Source organism: Equus caballus, chromosome 21 (assembly GCF_041296265.1).
Source record: "Equus caballus isolate H_3958 breed thoroughbred chromosome 21, TB-T2T, whole genome shotgun sequence".
Classification (NCBI taxonomy): domain Eukaryota; kingdom Metazoa; phylum Chordata; class Mammalia; order Perissodactyla; family Equidae; genus Equus; species Equus caballus.
In genome coordinates this window covers 69,213,554-69,234,005 of record NC_091704.1, presented here as the reverse complement: position 1 = coordinate 69,234,005, position 20,452 = coordinate 69,213,554, and the positions used below count along the sequence as shown (strand labels likewise).

The 20,452-nt window shown below is 40.0% G+C and overlaps 2 long non-coding RNA genes across 2 annotated transcripts; both read right to left on the bottom strand.

The window, feature by feature from the left end:
* Window positions 1-6,858: 6,858 nt before the first annotated feature.
* Window positions 6,859-9,610, bottom strand: LOC138919761 (uncharacterized). Its single transcript, XR_011430286.1, has 2 exons — window positions 9,338-9,610; window positions 6,859-8,404 (listed from the first exon to the last, which is right to left on the bottom strand). It is a non-coding gene; the product is annotated as an uncharacterized lncRNA (long non-coding RNA).
* Window positions 9,611-18,085: 8,475 nt separating this feature from the next.
* On the bottom strand, window positions 18,086-20,199 carry LOC111769642 (uncharacterized). Its single transcript, XR_011430285.1, has 3 exons — window positions 20,149-20,199; window positions 19,021-19,755; window positions 18,086-18,265 (listed from the first exon to the last, which is right to left on the bottom strand). It is a non-coding gene; the product is annotated as an uncharacterized lncRNA (long non-coding RNA).
* Window positions 20,200-20,452: the final 253 nt, after the last annotated feature.

The window sequence follows — 20,452 nt, the reverse complement described above, 5'->3', positions numbered from 1 at the left end:
AAATGACCTACCTAACAATTTGTTCTAGAAATTTTCTATGAATCAATGACAGGAATATCAGTCAATAAATCCTGTGATTTGCTTACTTTTGAAAACGGATATATTTGTTCATCTTAATTTTTCTTTGGCATTTCCATGTTTGAAGAGAAAATCCATTATCATATTACTTCAACCAGTTCTTTACATTAATTTTAAACAGCAGGAGATCTCTTGTGATTAGGATACTGATTTTCCTTGAATTCTTTTCCTTTCTAGAAAAAAAAATAGAGTAGGAGATCAGATCTTGTTTTATGACTTACGTTAATAGCAAATCATATTCCTGAAGAAATGGGTCTATGTGTTTATTTTTCCTCTTTCTCTATATTTAGATGAAAAATCAGCTAATTTTGTCCACTTGATTTTGAACTTTAGCCTCATGACGCTATTCCTCAGAGTGTGAGCCATGCTCCAGAGATAAATAACAGAGATAAATACTTATATTCCTGGGTTACCAGTGGTCTGTGTTCATAATATCATACTTTTATTTTCTCCGGAACCTTTCAAAATCTTGTTTTATCAGTTGGATGAATGTCATTGTCAATTTCACCCAACAGGTCTGTTCTTTCAAAAAAAAAATATGGGGAAAATGCAGCTTAAGAGCAAAATGTTCATCTATAAGTTATATTTTTCATGAATAGAATTTGAGGGATGCTGGGATCCCAAGGTGCCAGGCTCTGCTTCAACCAGAGCACCTCTGCCTCTTCTCTATCTTTATATTGGTTTTCATGTAATATAACTTTTAGAGAAAAAGTGTTCTTCTCAGATGCTGTCTTCTGACCCTACATCTATCATTTCAACTCACCGCCTGCCCCTCCTCTTTCCTCACTTTCTTGTTCTCCTCAGCACCAGTTACTAACACATATCTTCATTTGTCTTGCGTGTTGCCTTTCTTCCCACTACAACGTAAGTTCCAACATGGAGGCGTTTTGCCTGCTTTTCTCATTGCTGTATTCCCAGCACATTCAAGAGTGCCAGGCGTGTGGTGGGATTCAGGAAACATTTGTTACTTAGCAATATTGCAGTCTCTACCCACTGCCCTGCCTCTCCCAACACCCCAGCCCTGTCCTTGCACCCTCCATCCTTATACACATACAGAGGCAAGGGGGATGGCAGTGCTGGCAGTAACAGCCTCTCCCTGTCTGCTCACATAGCTTAAGGCAGCAGCCCATTGGTGGGAGAAAGAAGAAAGATAACTCACACAAAGTGCTTAGAAGCCCATGATATCCTGTACACAGAATCCTAAAGGTGCCGTACTCAATGAATAGAGTGTTTGTAATGCACTGATTTTTAGGTGGCTAGACTAAGAACTACATATTAGGGTTTACAGTACTAGGTCTGAATTAGGGGTGTTCAGCAAACTATTATCCTAAGTCCCTCTTGTGTAAAGGGAACAGTTACTCACCTCGAAGTCGACAGCCTCTAAGGCTGAGCCGTTCATGAACACGCTGGGCTGCTCTCCACCTCTTCGAAACGCTATCACGTTATATGGGAGCTCGGAGGCTGGTTTAATTAAAGTTATCTGAATAGCATACAGTATGCCAGATGTTCATAATAAATATAATGTAGCTTATGTAATGTTATGCCATCATGGAATATATTGGAATGGTTGTGATTATCCATTATTACCCATAATAAATCCAAATTTATTTCACTGTTTTTAGGCATTAAGCTTTTCTCAACCACTATAAATTAGCTTAGTATTTGAACTTTGCCTTTCGCTGAAGTTTTTCCAATAGAGATAATTAAAAAGCTCTTTTGGCAAAATTAGTTCACATTATTTCCATTAGAATTAAACACCCACAAGGGATCCTACAGTCTATGATATTGATGTTTATGATTGACATTTTAAAGGGCAAATGTCAATTAAACAACAAAAAACATTCCATTGTTTTCCTGTGGTGTACAAAGGTAAAGACTCTTAGTTTAATTTCATAAACTGTTTATCTCCACAGTCAAACCCTATGTTAAGATTTTTGAAGATAGAAGACTGCTTGGTATTTTCTGATTGAGAAGATGTTGACTGAATAAGCACTTCGTGTCAGGAGAACGTGCACCTCTTTTGCAACAGCGACCAGCACGCTCCATGTACCCTTGAGCAGAGAGTGCTCAAGTGGAGGGACAAAATGTCCTCGTGAGGAGGACATGGTAGTGACAGTCCTATTGGCAGAGTAGGCAGAGAGAGCAGCTGATTCTTCTTAAAGATATGTTTTCATAAAAAGCACACATACCTTTAGGTTTGTTTTGGCATTTGGGGCTCGACGGCCACTATGGGATGAAGACTGAAGTCCTCGCAGCCCCTGTAAATTCTCCTCTCCTGGATGCTGTGGGGAGCTCCATGACCCACTACCCCAGAGAGCCTAGCTTCTCTGACTGTGAGGCAGACAGGGATGACGTTCCATGTTGAGAATTAGCTGAATAATTCAGTGACCAAATTGTCAAGTTTGAGATGCCAGTTGGACATTTGAGTGTGAATGTGAGACATTTTGATATAAGAGTTTGCAGTTCAGGGGTATAAATTTGGGAGCATACAGGTGGTTTTTAAGCTATGAGCCAGGATGTGTTGATCATGACAATGAGTACATGGGGAAATCAAGTTGTGGCCAGTGAGCCGGAGGACAGAAGACAGACAGAGAGAGAGACAGAGAGACTAAGAGACCCTCATCTACATTTAAGTGAAAAGGGTGGAGTAGCACACGACTAGAAGGGCATTCTTCACCAGGTATACAAACTGGTAGAGGTGTACATTGGCACGCATGTCATTCAGCCAGACTTCTATCACAACCTTCTAACCTTGTAACCCAGGGGAAGGAGTTTGCAGACGTGAAGTGCTTTTTCTGTTCTTAAAGAAGATGCTTTATACTGTACTGTACTTTGCAATGACTTTTTTCCAAACACCTAGATGAGTTAAATGGAAGAAGTCTTTATTAACAGAAGTTATCAATCTTAAGTGAAGTAACTCATATCAACTTGTAATTCAACATCACTTTTGGTAATTTTTAGTCATTTTCTGAAGGAACACATCCTGGAACAGAAGCTAACTCCTGTGTGACTAAGCAGAAAATTATAGAACTGAGTTCTTAGCTGGCAGGTTCACATATAAATGTGTTTGACTGCAAACTGGCCAATCTTTCAGCCCACATTGAACAAAATAAACAAAACTACAAGAGACATACAAAGGAAATAGAATTGTGAACTTATTTTGATAAAAGCCATTTGGCCATGTGTAAAGATATTTGTGATAGGAAGGATAAATGATAGGAAGTCCATTTGAATCTAACGCTGACTCTGGCTGTGGAACGCTCGCTAGATGAGGCAAGAGGGCACGAGACAGCTCCCTCCAGGACGGAGCTCTATTCTGCTCATCCAGAATCTAAGCTGAAGGAGCCCAATGATTTGTAAGTCCAGGTCAACGCAAAACGGGCATTTTTACTCAAAAAATCAACTCCAGCAGGCAGTTCTTTCCCAGCTTAAAATTGGGGTGAACATCAAAAGAAAATTATAGTCATAAGTGATTATTTGGAATTTAACATGATTAGTAGCAGTATTTAAAATGTGTGGGTGGGTCCTTAAAGAGTTCACAGACATTTTTAGCAACCTTTATTTCTAAACTTAGAAGTATTAATATAGCTATATGTTAATAGCAATAATTAACAATGATTAATAGTTCTATATGATACCATATATGTACACATACACACAAGCTAGAGATTAAGCAAAGTAATTAGTGGTGGTCACAACATCAACATTTATGTCTATGGGCTACATCTTCTTTGGAAAGAGTAAGGTAAAGTAAAATGAAATTGTATTACTTTTAGATTGTCAGGTTTTAAAAGTATTTTAATTTTTATTCAGAGTCAGAATTATAGACAAAGGTATTTAATTTTTTAAATGATTTGTCCACTGTAATTGCCACAAAAATTACAAAGATTAAATATGATTGCTATTAAGTCTTTTGTGTGTCCAAAGAATGGTTAGATTTTGCTGAACTTGGGTGGAATCAGATGCCTGAAGATCCCAACTCAGAAGCACAATGCGCTCTGGTATCACGAATACGGCCCCAGGTCATACACAATAGCTCTCTTTGCCTCCTGAATTGGCTGTAACACATCAGCACAAACTTAGGGCTGAAAACAGCACAAACCTTATCTTATAGTTTTATAGGTCAGAATGCCAAAATGGGTCTCAGTGGGCTAACATCAGGGTGCTGCAGGGCTGCATTCCTTTTGGAGGCTCCAGGGGAGAAACTTTGCTTGATTTTCCAGCTTCTGAGGCTGCCTGCATTCCTTGGCTCATGTCCCCACATCACTCCATCTTCTGCTTCAGCCACCACATCTCCTTCTCTCACAACGACCCTCCTGCTTCTGCTACGTTTGTGATCACATTGCAATCATTCTACATTTTATAATCTACTATACAAATATAAAGTACAACATATGTGTTATATATATATAGTGATCAATATAATAATAGGTTACTATATTGTGTTGACATAGGCTATCCAGGATAATTTAATCTCAATATCTTTTGCTTAATCTTATCTGCAAAGTCCCTTTTGCCATGTAATGTAACACATTCACATTATTCTGTCTGTTACAATTCTCTTAAATTATCTTCATCTTCATAATTTTAACATTAAAATTTAGTGTAGCTCTTGGGATCTTTATTCCACCGAAGTTGTCATCTGTTAACAAAGTTACACAAATATTTAGATACAGGGAAAATAGCTACTTTGCAAATACAGAGCAATCTGAGATATGTGTTCTCTGATTCCATTTGGGACTTTAAATTTCCACTAAGCCAGCAGAGAACATATTGCGGCACCTTCACTGTGTGGCCATGGAAGTGTCTAGGTCACCACCACCATCATTCATTCGCTCAACATATCCTGATGGAGTGCCCACTCTTTGAGACAGGCTCTGCTCCAGGCTCCCAGTCCATACATGGAAAAACATCCTAGCAGAGGGAGGCTCATGATAGAAAATCAACAGAATCGAGAAGTACACTTTATAGTGATTTGTAGGAGTTGATAAGAGCTCTGGAAAAAAGCCAAAGCAGAGCATATCAAAGAATTTTGGGAATAAGGGGCTGGCCTGAGAGGAAGAGGAGAGCAATTTGCTGCTTGAAAAAGAGAGGCTGAAGTGTCCTCATTGAGAAGGGGACAGCTGGTCAACCATGTGACTTTGGAGACAACTAGAGGAAGTGTGTTCCGATCCACGGAACAGCCAGTCAAAGTCCCTTAGGCGGGTGTAAAGCCAATCAAGGAACCAGTGCAGCTGATGCAGAGCAAGGGTTGAGGAGGCGACACCAGAGATAAAATTTGGAAAGTGTCCCCTGTTGGTCACCTAGATCTGCTGTCCGCCCTCTCCATCCCGCCCACTGCCCACAGGCCCCATGGAAGCTCCCCTGCCCTCTGGTTTCTTTGTAGGTTCCTCTCTCTCAGCTCATGCCCTGCTGGCCACTGTCCTCTGCCTGCTCCCCTTCTGAAGGCCGTGGCCTCTCTTGAGTCAGTCCCCTCCACTGCCCTCGCCACCTAGCCGTCCTCCCAGGGGTGCTATGAGACTTCTGCTCCAAGCCTAGCACATTGCCCCATCTCCTGCAGTGTTCCTACTCAGCTACTCACACCTTTGGGGAAAAGTCCTTTGGTTAAACCCATCTCAAGATATTCCAGTCTGAATGTGGCCTCTGTATCCTGCTGGGACCTTGGTCTATACGGGTGACAGATCACATATGGCCTTGCAGGTCCTTATAGGATTTGAATTTTCCTCTGAGAGAAACTGGAGCCACATCCCTGTGAGCAGAGACTTGACAGGATCTAATCGACACTTAAAAAGAATGGGTCTGTGAGAAGAGCCTGAAGGACGGGACCTGTAGAAGGTGACGGCAAGGGTGGGGCAGGAGATGTGTTCAGATGCTGCTGCTCGAATGCAGCTTGAGGGGCCAGTGGCTGAGGACAGGGCAGCAGTGAGGGCTGAGGAGTGGTCAGGCTCTGATATACCTTACAGGGTCAAGACAGCAGGATTTAGGTGTGGGATGTAAGAGAAAGGAAGATGCTGGCAGGGTTTTTGACAGGGGGAACTACAGGGGGTACATGCCAGGGGTTGACATGGGAAAGAAGTGGGTGGAGCAGGCTTTTGGGGGGAGAGATGAAGGGTTCAGGTTTGGACACTGGAAGCTGAGAGAGCAAATATTCAGTTCAGATGTGGCCTTCCCTGTATGTCTCAGGTCTCACCACTGTAACTTTCTGCTCGCTGGCTCTGCGGCTGACATGCTAGCCTCCTGGAGCATCCTTGAATCCACAGAGGAGCCCAGGCTGGAGCCTAGAGGGCATCATTCTCTCTGCCTGAGAGGCTCGTTCCCAAGTGGCACTCTCCCTCTCTGCCTTCAAATTGTTGCTCAAATGGGCCTTCTCATCTAGGCTTTTTCTCTCCAGCCTGTTTAAAATTTCATTGTCCTTCAGATCTCCCTAGCCTCATCCCTTCTGAACCTGTCTTGTAACTGTTAGCACTGTCTAATATATGACATATATATATATATACATATGTTGGGTTTTTTTTTTTTTGCTGAAGAAGACTTGCCTTGAGCTAACATCCATGCCAATCTTCCTCTATCCTTTAGTATGTGAGCGGCCAGCACAGCATGACCACTAACAGAGTGGTGCAGGTCCACACCTAGGAACTAAACCTGGGCTGCCAACATGGCGAACTCTGAACTTAACCTCTAGGCCACCGGGCCTGGCCTAATATGTGACATATATTTTACTGATTTATTGTGCTTCTTCTCTGTCTCCTCCAGAAGGTAAGCTCCATGACAGCTGGATTATTTTGTTTTGTTTTCTTGTAATTTTCCTTCACTGCTTTATCTCTAACGACTGGACAAGTGGCCAGACACACAGGACATTCTCAATGAACATTTGTTGAAGGAAAGAAGAGATGAAAGCTATGGTTCTCTCGTTATTTACAGGCTTCTGAAAACTTAGGTACCTGTGAATTCCATCAATTAAGCACTCTGAGCTGAGTCCCACCTGAGCGTCGTCTGAAGCTGGGCATTGAGGATTGCAAAACAAACAAGACGTTGTCTCTACCCTCACGTATTTTGTATTGAGTCCAAAGATGTTGAATAAAAAGGATCCAGTGGGAATGCCTTTAATTTTTCTACATCCCTTTGATTCTTTCAAGCTTCATCTGCTGGCTAATATTGAAGCCATGTGCCTTCAGGAGAGAACTAAGACCTTCTCCAGATGTTCTTGTCAATTTTGGCGGCAATCGTATTTTTATCCAATTTGAACATATTTTTCCTGATTAATACAAGAAGCCCTAAGTAGAGGTTCTTAAAATTTACTTAACAGCTGCACAATCTTGTCAGATAAGATCATGAGCAGAATGCGCTTATTTCAGATAGAAAGATGGTATGCCTTCTTTCCCATTCACCTCTTGTATCGTTTTAGTTGAAGTTCAAAGCTTTGGATTTTAAATTCTTAGCTTCTCTCATCACTGGTGTGACTAGAATGTAGTCAGAAATGTGCCAAATGTGCTTACCAATCTAAGTTAGATGAACAAAAACTTTTATTGGTAATTTCATATGGGGTTTTGCATCAGGTAAAGAGGCTGATTGCAGCGTCTAGAGTCTAGGGTACCTGCTGAAGATTAGAAAGCATTGACCCCTCCATGGAATAGTCCTAAGCTTGACTTTGAACCATTTCCAAGCATTGCTGTGCCATACTTACTAACACAGGAAAACATTGGGGGAACACTTCCCAAGAAAGATCCCAGGGAATAAAGAATTGTTTGCAGATATTAAAAAGTAATTTTTAACCTAAATTATTCAAATTCGTATCAGTCTGCTTTACAATCAAAAGATGAAAGTTCATATTGAACTGATGATCACATATTCATTTACCAGCACAGTTAGGTTCTTCTTTCTCCTCGTGGGCACACACACCATTTACAGGAGAAACGACAGTAAGGAGGCGACTGGCAGTCACATTTGGGGCTGAGTTACCACATTGGCTGTCCCATTTCATAGCACAAAGAAACTGGGTGAACTTCTAGGAAGTTATTTCCAGAATAGCAACATTGCTCTGTTTCCTGTACCTCCTGTACTCTTCCATTCTTTGAGAGGTGAGCACCTGAGAGCAGTGAAGGACTTTAGTCATTCTGTCCTCAATCCCACATATGAAGTAGCTACATTTTTCCCATAAGATTAATGAGCTAAGTTCATGTAAAGGTCATGTATTCAGCAAAAACCTGGCAGAAAAATTGGGAACACATTTAACATTATTTGTCATTAAAAATTACGCTCTTTCCTGTTTTTTGATTGAAGAGTTCTGATTGTTGAGTTGTTTGCCAAGAAGCAGGACTCAAATGCTCTGAAGAGTTAAAAAAAAAAGAACAGGAAAAAATTCTGTTAAATGTGGATAAGTAGGAAGGGGAATGTAAAAATACAACACCTTTAGGAAATATTTCACATGCAGAAACTTGTGAGACCAACTAAGATAGGAAGCTATTATTGTCGCTGAAATAACAGATATATGTAAACAGACGGATTACTGCACCAATATGTAGTGGATTATACAAAGAAGTGCACAGTGAAACATCTGTGCGCATGCAAAATTATTGTAATATGAGTGAGACATATTCATGTTTTAAGTTTTGCTATTAATCTAATGACAGATAATATAAAGCAATTTAAACTAGGGAAGAGCAAAAAAATAAGAGGTTTACATAAATTGATGAGGTCTCCATTGACAGATTGCCATCAAAAGATAGTGGTGACAAGAATCCAAGATGTGTGGGGAAAAGACAAGGATTCATCAGGGCTGTGACCATTTCTCGCCAACTTCTGCTTAAGGACAACAGACAGGATCGTCAACCATTTGCTGAAAGTGCACTAATGCTATTCTGCATCATTCCCAAGGACCGCGTCCAGGAGGCTCCGTGGAACCCCATTTAAGGTCAAACATTGGAGATGACCACTGCGTCATGAAGGCTGAACATCGGTTTTCAAAATGTTCATTTTTCTGGTTTCTCAAACTGTTTATTGATGTGAAAAAAATAAAAAGTAATCTGCTTCTTTTTGTAATACCTAACTGAAAATAATGCTTAATAACTTATTAAAACAAATATGCAATCAAAACTAGAGCGGGAGTGAGAGCTGAGAGACACCATCTTCAGCTTGCATTTCCTGTGGCAATATTTGATCAGGGATTAGGTTATTTCCCAAAAAGTCATGGGTAGAGGAGTGGAGACAAGCTTTGCTTTTGGAGACAATTGGATTTACACTTTGCTGTCCCATAGCCTACCTGTTTAATTTTCCCTCTTCAGTCTCTTTATGCTGGCCTGTGGCAGAAGCCTGCCTTCGCCTCTTGCGGGGGGGCTACTTGGGAAATACATAGCTCGATCGTGGAATAATGTCTGCTTTCTTTTAGTTGTAGACCCTCTCGATTCTGTGAAGTCATCAGCTGATATTCCTTTGCAAATGAGCTGATTTTCCACAGTCTTTCTGTTGTAGGCTGAAGGGTGTCCCACAAAGGGGTGTGTGAAAGTTCGATCTTCCTGTACCTGTGAATGTGACCATATTTGGAAACAGGTCTTTGCAGATGTAATCAAGCTAAAATGAGGTCATACTGGATTAGGGTGGGGCCTACATCTGAAGACTGGCATCCTTAAAAGAAGGACATGTGAAGACATGGACACACAGAGAGACCTCCGTGTATTGACAGGGGCGGAAATTGGAGTGATGCAGCTGTAAGGCATGGAAGACCAAGGATTGTCAGCAGCCACCAGAGGCTGGAAGATGCATGAGGAAGTTCCTCCCACAAAGCATCCAGAAGGCGCCAACCCTGTAAGACTTTGATTTAGGACTTCTGGCCTCCAGAACAGTGAGAGTAAATTTCTACTGTTTCCAGACACCTAGTCTGTGGTACTTATAATAGTCACAGGAAATTCATACACTCTGCACCTTCACTGCTCCCCAAACTCACCCAGCAGCAGTGGGGGTCACAGTGGTTCACTGGCATCCCAAATGGAAACCATTCTCCCAGGAGGGGACACACCAAAATGCAAGGATGGAATTCGCTGAAGGAAAGGAACAAATTGATCGGTGGGGAGAAGGGAAAACATAATCCATAAATGTTTGCAAATCGGAAGATGTGCCTGTGAAATAATAATGGAGGGCAAACTAAACAAAGACTTCCTTCTAAGTTGGAAAATAAGCTTAAAAAATTGTACGTCAGATATGATTCCTACAAAATGTTATTTTTTATAATCGAACAACCAAGGAAGAAAATGGCGGAAAATTAGGATTTTTCTTGAACTAAAACCACAGATATTTTATTTCAGTATTTTTAATTATTACATAGAAATTACAGTAAAACTTTCTAGAAATTATATATGATGGATTACTTTCTACAGCTCTATTATAATGAAAGCGCAATTAATCCGAAACCTGTGACTAAAACATGAAAACTCAAGAACGTGTCAAATATTGTTAGAGAATAAAGCAGATTTTGTTAATTATATTCATGCTGTTTAAATATTATCCAATACTGAGCACAGCCTCTTAGTATTTCACAGTGCTTTTTTACAAATGAACTTAAATTGAAATAATATTGATGGCAGTCTCTTTGGCCTGAACTTGTAGTCAGAAATCTCTTTTCTAATTCCGATTTCCCCCCGATTAGTGTGCAAAGTGCAGGAATTCACAAGCATCTCCTCGCCTCAAATCCCATCTCTGTCAAAGAAGGAGAAGAAAGCGTCCTGCGTTATCTGCATTCTGCTTCTGACTTTGACAGAGATGTTGAGCGGATAAAGGGATCACACGTGTGAAATTCCTGCAGCTCCTCAGAAGTAATCTAATTTGCCTACTTAGAAGGTTTATTGAGAGGATAAAGGGAAGTCGAATTCTTGTGAAGTGTTGTGTGCATCCAGGAAGAAAGGAAGCGTGGGTATTCGGTTACTCCCCTCCTGTGTATTAATATGCAGGAGAGTTCACTTCGAGTGTCTCTGTCCTTATTTTGAAGTGATGAGAAAAGTCCTTCCTCTGTAAGATGTACAGTGCATCTTGTGATTGTGCCAAATAAGTTAATCCTCCAGTTACTGATGTCATTAAATTTCCATTTGAAACAGAGATGGTAAGACAGGCTTTAGCTGTGGATTTGATGGCGCTGTTATCTGTGCTATCTGAATTTGTTTGCCATATCCATCTAAAAATAGTAACAGTCAAAAGCATTTTTTTGTTGCAAAGCTGTTAAAAATTGGACTAAGGTTCCCTGCTGGAGTTCTCCTCTGGGTGATGCGGGTGTCTGCATTGGACTGGCCCCTGGCCATCTCTCCATGCCCCAGCACTTGCTATGTCCAGAGTAAAGGCAGCCCCCTCTTTGGCTTCTGGGTCACATCCCAACTTGGCCTGATGCTGAGTCCATGGCTGCTTCTGGATCAATCTGAGGCTGATGTCCACAGCTCTGCCAATTTGTCCTCTTTCTGTTTTTATTTAGTCCACTCCAGAAACTCTTCTCACGTATCCCTCCTTCTGTGCATTGTCTAAAGTCCTGCCCAGCCTCTGAGCAGCTAATGGTGCCTCCAATCACTCTGTTGCATGACTGCTCTGTCTGATTCAGCTTGAGTCCACCCCTGCCACATAGGGTCACTCAGGTGACACTGGACTGCCTGACCCAGCCCACCCCAGGCAGCAGTCCTGGTGGGCACACCCCATTCCCCTTGGACCACACCACTTGGTTGGATCTTGGCCTAGGTATCATTCTAGGCTGCAGCCAACTCCTTGTTTTAAATAGTTCTGGAAATTTGTTACAGAGACAAGAACATGGAGGTGATCATAAAGAATGGGGCAACATTGGTAAAAAGCAGCCTCTTCTTTCCTTTCTGCCACAGAATCAAGACACACACTTCATCATTCTTCTCTAGCACTTTGATTATACAAATCAACATGTAATAAAAATGGCAGAGCACTTTCCACACTCTTGGGAAGCTACCAATGTAAACTTTATTCATTGGAAGCCACATTTAATGGGAAATAAAACATGAAAAATAATTATTGAAGTAGCAAGTAATAGAATATATATAGCACTTACCTGTAAACATTGGAAAAATTCCATATTCCCAAAAAAGTTTCTTCTTAGTTTTACTGTACTTAAATATTACTAAATGAAGTATAAGTTGAAAATGATATTTTATTGATAGAAAAGAGCATACACACACATACCCAAAACTTCAAATATTTTGGAAAAACAATTAAAACAGTAAACCTGGAAAGAACTACTTAGATAAGGCAGTGACACCCAATTTGTGGCACAGGCTGCTCAGTAGTCACGTCAGGGCTAGCCCGAGGGAAGACTAAAAAAAACCAAAACTTGCTTTTGTTGCCTCCACCTCCCTAATCAAATCTTCTTTCCTCAGTCCAATTCTGTTGTTTTATTTTTTCTTTCAGCTATTATCAGCTAATTGTTTCTCAAAAGCTAACATAATTAATCTCTTCCTATTTCCTTCTCTTTTTGTTAAATTTTAGGTCATTCTTCTGGGATTTACTCCAGGGACTATTGGCTATAAAATTTTGCTGGAGCTCACCCTGCTGGATATAATGTTGGCTCCTTCTCAGTTCTATCAAGTCTTGTAAGAGACTCTTGGTGGTAGAGTAACACAGGGGTTTGAGCAGGCCCTTCGTGGTCAGACAGACCTCGCTCCAAATTCATATCTGCAACATACCGGTTGGTAAGCATGAGCCAGTTGCTTAAATGATATATGCTTTCACTTTCTCACCTGTAAATTGAGTATAATAATGTCTAATTTAGACAGCTTTTAATAATAATTAAGTGAGGAAGGATATATAAAATATTTAAGAAAGTACTTGAGATACATAAGCCTTCAGCAAAAGTATTATTATCAGTACTGTCTTGTTGTGGTATATATTTCTCATTCAAATTACAGTTAATTGTCTCTCTGTGCAGAGGATTTTTATTAGACTGTAAAAACTCTTTGAAAACAAGGCTCATGGCTTGCTCACCTTTTTGTATGCTTAAGCATGTGCTCATGCCTTTTGAGTACATGTATGTGTAACATGGAATGACGTGATGATAAGAGAACTACCCCGCTGAAGAAATAAGTACATCAAGACCTGCCTACCTACCTCTAAGAAACTCTTGATCCCTGACTTAGAACCATAAAGCTATAATACACCAAAGCATGCCCTGGGTGCTCCCTGGCAAGAATGATAACTATTGTCTGTCTATAGCATATGAGCTGTATTACTTGAGCCAACAACTAAATAAAAAAGTAATTAAGTCAAGCTTTGGGATCCTAAACGGATTCAAATATTTTTACCAATTTTTATTCTTTTCTGGAAGTTCTATTGTTTGTTTCAGACTTGCCATTCAGAATTCCTAATTCGGAGCCCCCTCCCACTAATCACCATGCATCATGAGTACAGGCATGAACAAATGAGGGTAACTGAGAGAGGATACATAGTTGAGAAATAGTAGCATCAAGAAAATGGGATTGATCCCTGGTGAGGAGCATGTCCCCCAAAATCTGTTAGTTGTGTCTCTATATCTACCTCTCCCTGGAACTCAGTGGCGTAAACACTAATCATTGTTCTTCACTCACATGTTTGGGTGTTGCTCATATAGGCTGGGCTCAGCTAGTTGGATCTTCTGTAGAGCATGCGGGTCTGACATTTCTCTGCAAGTTTGGCTCAGGTCTGCTCCAAATATGTTCTTCTTGGGCACAAGCTGAAGAGGTGGTATATATCCAGGGGATGCTTTTCTTATGAAGATGCCATTTTCTTGTGTTGCCTTTAGTAACATCTTATTGACCCAAGCAAGCCACTTGGCTGGGCATCAAATCAAAGGGAGAGGAAGCATCCTCCATCCAATGTGTTAATCCTCACCATATTAATCCTTTGTGTTAAACCAACCAAAGCACATGGCAATATAAATGGAATGTGGGGGTTGGAAGGTAGGAAGGGCGACTATTCCTGAACAATAACCTAGTTTACCATATGTCCAAAAAGTCTAATGAATTGTTAGAAAGTTCAGCTTTGAGCATCAGGAAATGCAAGAAACATACTTGTAAACCAAACAGCGACTTTCATTAGCAAGAGAAAGAATGTCTATGACAAATTTAGACTAAAGTCTTACTCCTTTGGGGTTTTTACATATATCTTGAAGACACTGAATTCTATTCTTCATAATATAAAAAAGTTATAATTCCATATGGTCTCTATTTTTTTTCCATTTCAATTTGTAACTCTTTTTAAAAAAAATTTGAAAAGAAGATTATGTTTAATGGACTTGAGTTTTAAGTAAAGAGATTAAGTACTTGGTAGCTAAATATTGAAGCAATTCATTTGAATCTTGATTGAGACATTTTGAAGGAGAGTAGGGAGTTGTATACCACAAGGTTGGATTAATGTAAATTGATTCGTCCAAGGTTATTTGTTTAGATAATGGAGGTAATAGAAGGAGGGCCTAAGGTCTCAGGGAACCGGTGCTCTGAGACATCCCATCCTGTCATCCTGTTCAAAGCAAGTTCACATCAGGGCAACTCCATTTAGGCAGGGAAAATTCAATTAGCATCACTCTGTGGACTGAAGACTCCCAGTGGGATCAGGGTAGAAATAGGTAGATCTCGTTGTCTTAACAAACTATATGCTAACACGTGACTTTTTTGGCCCAGTCTTGAGCTCCCTCCTGTGTGTGTGTTTTATGGAGTATTAATATAGTAATATTAATGACTCAGAGTGAGTTATATTTTTATCATGTCTTATTCATATTTTTTGCATATGCCGCTTTCTACTTAGAAAATATAATTAATTATGTTTTCAATGATAGTCTCTCTTTCAGCATCTCTTAGTATATGGATCATTGTTTCATGGATTCAGATATGGGTCAAATCATGTTTTCCCAAACCTAATGATGAACTCAAAGGTCTGTTGTCATTGTGTGATTCTGACACGGATAATAGCCCTGCTATCATCTGCTACATACACGTAATATCAATCCTGAAGCAAAAAATTAAAAGTATATACATGTGTTTTTCAATATGGATGTTTCCTTGCAAATGGAAATCAACTCCCTATATTTTAAAATAGTTTCTGCAAGTGCATAAAAGAAAACACAAAATATACAAGAGAGAAGTATGTTTCTTTCCCTGTAATCCTTGTTTTTGGAGACCACAGAAGGTCTTTTTTCCCTCCTCAGAGTAACAAATAGAATCATTGATTAAAACTTCACAAATAAATAAAACCTCTAACAAATAGTATTCTGGAGACTTTTCATTTCGTTACTTTGACTCACTATAAGTCACAATGAAATAACACTGAGTGACAATCTGAGACTTACTCTAAGGGAAATAAATAACACAGACAATCAAAATGCTTTCAACATGATTATGGAAGCATGCCCTAATCTTGCAATGGAGGAACATGAGCACACACGGCCTGACATGGCCAGGATGCTCACAGCCCTCACTGTGGAAGAGGGCCACTGTTGTCCCTAAGCAGGTTCTTATCACCCATGAGGATTCCTGGTGGTTTACAGGGCCATCCAACCTCTCCTGTGACTGTCACCCTTCATTCAGGTGGATCAAAACCCAGATGGCAATTGGTCGGTTAAGTATAAGGAAAGGCCAAAGTCCACCACCCATCTTGAATATTTATGAACTATTTCCAAGGATTCTAAGTATAAACTCCAAGTCCTGTCAAGATTAAAATTATAGAAAGTTACAAGAATGATCAGAGTCATCAACAACACTGTTCCAGGTGATGTCTTGATGAAATTGCTCTTGTGCCAGAAGTGTCTCCCTTTCCAGGTGCTTCTCTGACTTAGGAGGAAGGAACATCATAACTGTCAATTCAAAGGCAGTGGCTGGAAGTGGTCATATTTTCACCACCAACAGAAAAAATATTTCCTTCAATTTCTTATCATGTGCTGTAGTTTACTGTCAACTGCCAAATACAAACACTGGTTTATCCCTCCTAAAACAGTGGTAACATCACAATTTGCCCGGTCATGCTGCACAGGGCACGGACTTCCTGGCACTTTGTGAGTGCATGCATGGGTGTGTGTTTGCAGGGGGCTGTCTCAGCTTTGCTTCTGAATTGCACATCTGGCCACTCTGCACAGAGTGTGTACTCCTTGACACTTGTAGCTGCTCATCCACACCAGGAGCTCTTGGCAACAATCTCCTTGATGTCCTGCCTCTGCCCTCCATGACATGGAGTAAAGAGAATTTGGCAGGACACCCTGTCTCTAAGCCTTTCCCTTAATTTCTCAAAGCATCACCTATAAGGGATTACGGGTGATGAGAATTTGCTGAAGTCCCAAGTGTGACTGATAGGAATTATTGCATTATGTTTATTAGATTTCTGGGATCTAAAACTGCCCTTATGCATGACTATTTTTATCCCCAAAGCTGGACAAGGCCTGGTCTGTTGATACTTCTTGACCATGACCTCTTTCTTTATACCTCCACAGAACAAATTTTAATCTTCCTTTAGGAAAGTGGCTTGATCTTAAACTATAATCTTTTGTTCTAGCATGCTATTGAAGGTCCCTAGGAACTGACTAACTCATTGACTAATTTGTATTCAACAACGTATTGTGTCAGTGCGGCTAAGTGGACTGGTAATGAACTAGAGGAGGAAGCAGCATAGAGGAGAATTGAAGATGATTCCTAGAACATGGGCTTGAGCCGTCGAGTGGGTGGTGGCATCATTTACTGAGATGAGAAGAATGCAGCACTGTTTTCTCTGAAAATCTGAGTTCTTCAAGGGAAAATAAAATTGAATGAACTATAAGGAGAGGATTCCAACTGGGGTTTGAGCTTCTAAGAGTAGCACAATATAATACAGTATGAAATAGAATGTTTGGCGATATTTCTGCCTCTTTCCTGATCATCTTAGTTCAAGAATAAAGATCTTTGAGCCAGCCTTGATGGCCTAGTGGCTAAAATTCAATGTGCTCCACTTCATTGGCTGGGGTTGCGTTCTGGGTGTGGAAACACACCTCCAGTCTGTCAGTAGTCATACTGTGGTGGCAGCTCACATAGAGGAACTAGAAGGGCTTACAACTGGAACATACAACTACGGACTGGGGCTTTGAGGAGGAAAACAGGAAGATTGACAACAGACGTTCGCTCAGGGTGAATCTTTCCCAGCAACAAAAAAAAAAAAAAAAAAGAAAGAAAGAAAAGGCTAAGTCTTTCTTCTCATCCTTACTGTTGGGGAGAACAGTGGAGCCGAGGTTCCTATAAGAAAATGCTACCCTTCCTCCTGGCAGGCCACTCTGCTTGTGGAGGGCGCTGTCCATCCGCTCCACTTTAAAAACAAAAGAGTAAAGATCTCTGAAGAAGGAGCTTGTCCAGATACTCAAATTTCCCAAGGACAAAAGTTAATTATTTTAAACAGTATATCTTTATATTAAAGTGGTAAAACCTTCCTCTTATTGACCATTCTTGGCAATAAAGAAACTAGGTAAATCATTTAAAATGACAGCTTCTTCTTTTGTACCTTAAGTCAAACGATATTCTTGTTTATGTATTTTTTTCCATAATTTTCTCAGCAAGGTAGGATAAAAGTTAATTTTTCCTTATTTTCATGCAATCCCCAGGGGTCAAAGATGGGCAAGGCTGTTGATATTACAATCATACTTATGGAAGGAGTCACAGTAGGTCTCTTGACAAGTGTCCCTCTATTGATTTTCCAAAGCTCAAGTCTTGGCCGATAACTTAGATACTTATGCTCCACCAACAGCAACTGAGTGCGTGTGAGGAGTGCCCAAGCTAACTGAGCTGGGGTCTGTGAAATATCCCTAACTTCCCTTCTTTCAAATCCTGTAGCTTCCTAGGGTATAAAACAGTTATGATTAACCGAAGGAAATTAAAATCTACTCCAAGTATGAGAGGGGAGACCCAGCTTCACAGAAGCACCTGGACACCAGGTACTTGAACATTAAGTAAGTTATGCGACTCTTGGGAACACAACCCCTAAGAGTGCTCGTAGGGTAAGTCTGTTTTAAATACCACACTACATTCTCAGATGTTTAACAAGCATCCTTTATTGCATTTAAAGCATGGGTATAAATAGGTCTCAAACCAAAGCATGCCATGTTTGAATTGTTAGGTAAATAACAGCACAAACCATTAATTGGAAAGTAATTTTTGTCTTTCTCCATTGTGTTCTTGAAGGACCAAAGACTGTGATAAGATCTGCCTGGTGCCTAAGGATTTGAAGGGTAAATAACCAGACAGACAGTTAGCATTTTGGACTTACTGGGCACTGCCATCACACAGATGCTTCATTTACTTAACCCTCTTTCCCTTTTTCTGTTTTTATAATTATGTTTTTTTTTTTCAGGAAGATTAGCCCTGAGCTAACTACTGCCAATCCTCCTCTTTTTTTGCGGAGGAAGACTGGCCCTGAGCTAATATCCATGCCCATTTTCCTCTACTTTATACGTGGGACGCCTACCACAGCATGGCTTTCGCCAAGTGGTGCCATGATCTCACCCGGGATCTGAACCGGGGAACCCCGGGCCGCAGAGAAGCGGAACATGCAAACTTAACCACTGCGCCACCGGGCCAGCCCTCATGTTGATTTTAAACTCAACAATTCTTTAAGGGAACAAAATAGCCAAAAATAGTACAAATATTACAGTTAATAAGCATCATATTGAACACATTAGGCTTAAGGAGAAAAACAATGCTGAACAAAATTCCACTGTTTGAATAAAATATTTAAATAACAAATTGATCAATGATCTTATTGCTAATGAACTTAATGGATGAACTTTGGCTGTTTTAACTGTTAATATAAAAATTGAGTCAACTGCTTACTTAAGTTCTTTGCTGTGAGTATATTACCTTAGAAAGGATTCATTCACTAGTTCACTGCTTTCCAGTGGATTTAGATTATCCCTATTAAAACACGGTAAGTGATAACCATGTAAATTAATTGTAGTAAACTAGTACGTACCGTCTTTTCTTTTACAATTATGACTATACTCCAGAGATCATGTCGCCTGGGCTTTCAAACAAGTTGGCAGCATTTTCATACATTATCCACATATTTCTATTACAGAAGGGTTTGCAATCGGTTGTAAAATGTTCATTTGGTTTGATGGCCCAGCCCATATGGTGTGGTGAACTTTGCAATGCAACCTGGATTGCTTCCGTTGACTTCCATTGCCAAAGATAATCCTGTATGGTAAAAATAAATGACTCCAGAACACATTCCATGAAGCTTTAAAGGTAAAATTCATAAACAATTCTAAATATAAGAGAAGTAGGTCACATTCTACTTTTCAGCAATCTTGAGTTCCCATTCTCCTCTAATTTGCTTCACCAAGCTTGGAAAAAGTTCTTTACTCATTTAGTATATGAGTAATTATTATTCTAATGGTATGAGCAGTGCAAAACTCTAGCTATAAAGGTACAGTTGCCCAATATTCAGCTATTACAGGCTTTATTACCCATCTTCTGGAGGCCAAAAATAAGGAAAATGGAGGTTATAGATGACTGGGCCACAGATTCCTGGAGTAGTTGAAGCAGCCTATGGAATTAACCAGTGGTCCTTGAGGAACACAACCGCCTCCGCCTTGTGCTGCCCATTCTAATTCTTGCTCATCTTGTCTCCTGGATGGGGCCTTGAAGGTTGGGGCACAATCCATCAGTCCTTCACAGATGGGTCCATAGTATGAAGTTCAGGTACCTGGAATTTTTTAAAAAGAAATCCTTCAAGGAAAAGATAGATAACACTTTCTTCTGAGATAGCAATGTCTTATGCTGTTGGAAATAATGACTTTTTTTTTCTTTTTAAATTTTATTTATTTTTTACTTTATTGAGGTTTAATTGACAAATGAAATTATATATATATTTAAAGTGGACACCATGATGTTTTGATGTACATGGAGAAATGATCACCACAATTAAGCTAATTAATACATCCATCAACTCACATAGATGTGTGTGTATGTGGTAAGAACACTTAAGATCTACTCTCCTAGCAAATTTCCAGTACACAATGTGTTGTTGTTAACTATAGTCACCACGGTATACATCACCTCCCCAGAACTTATTCATCTTATAACTGAAACTGTGTACCTTATGACTAACATCTCCCCATTTTCTCCAGCTTCCATACCTGCACCATTCTACTCACTGGTTCTAAGAGTCCAACTATTTTAGATTCCATGTAATAGTGAGGTCATGAAGTGTTTATTGTTCTGTCTCCAGCTTATTTCACTTAGTATAATGTCCTCCAGGTTGATCGATGTTGTCACAAATGCAAGATTTCCTTCTTTTTTAAGGCTGGATAATATTCCATTTTGCATGTATACCACATTTGCTTTATTCATTTATCCATCTATGGACGTTTAGGTTGTTTTCATGTCTTGGCTATTGTAAA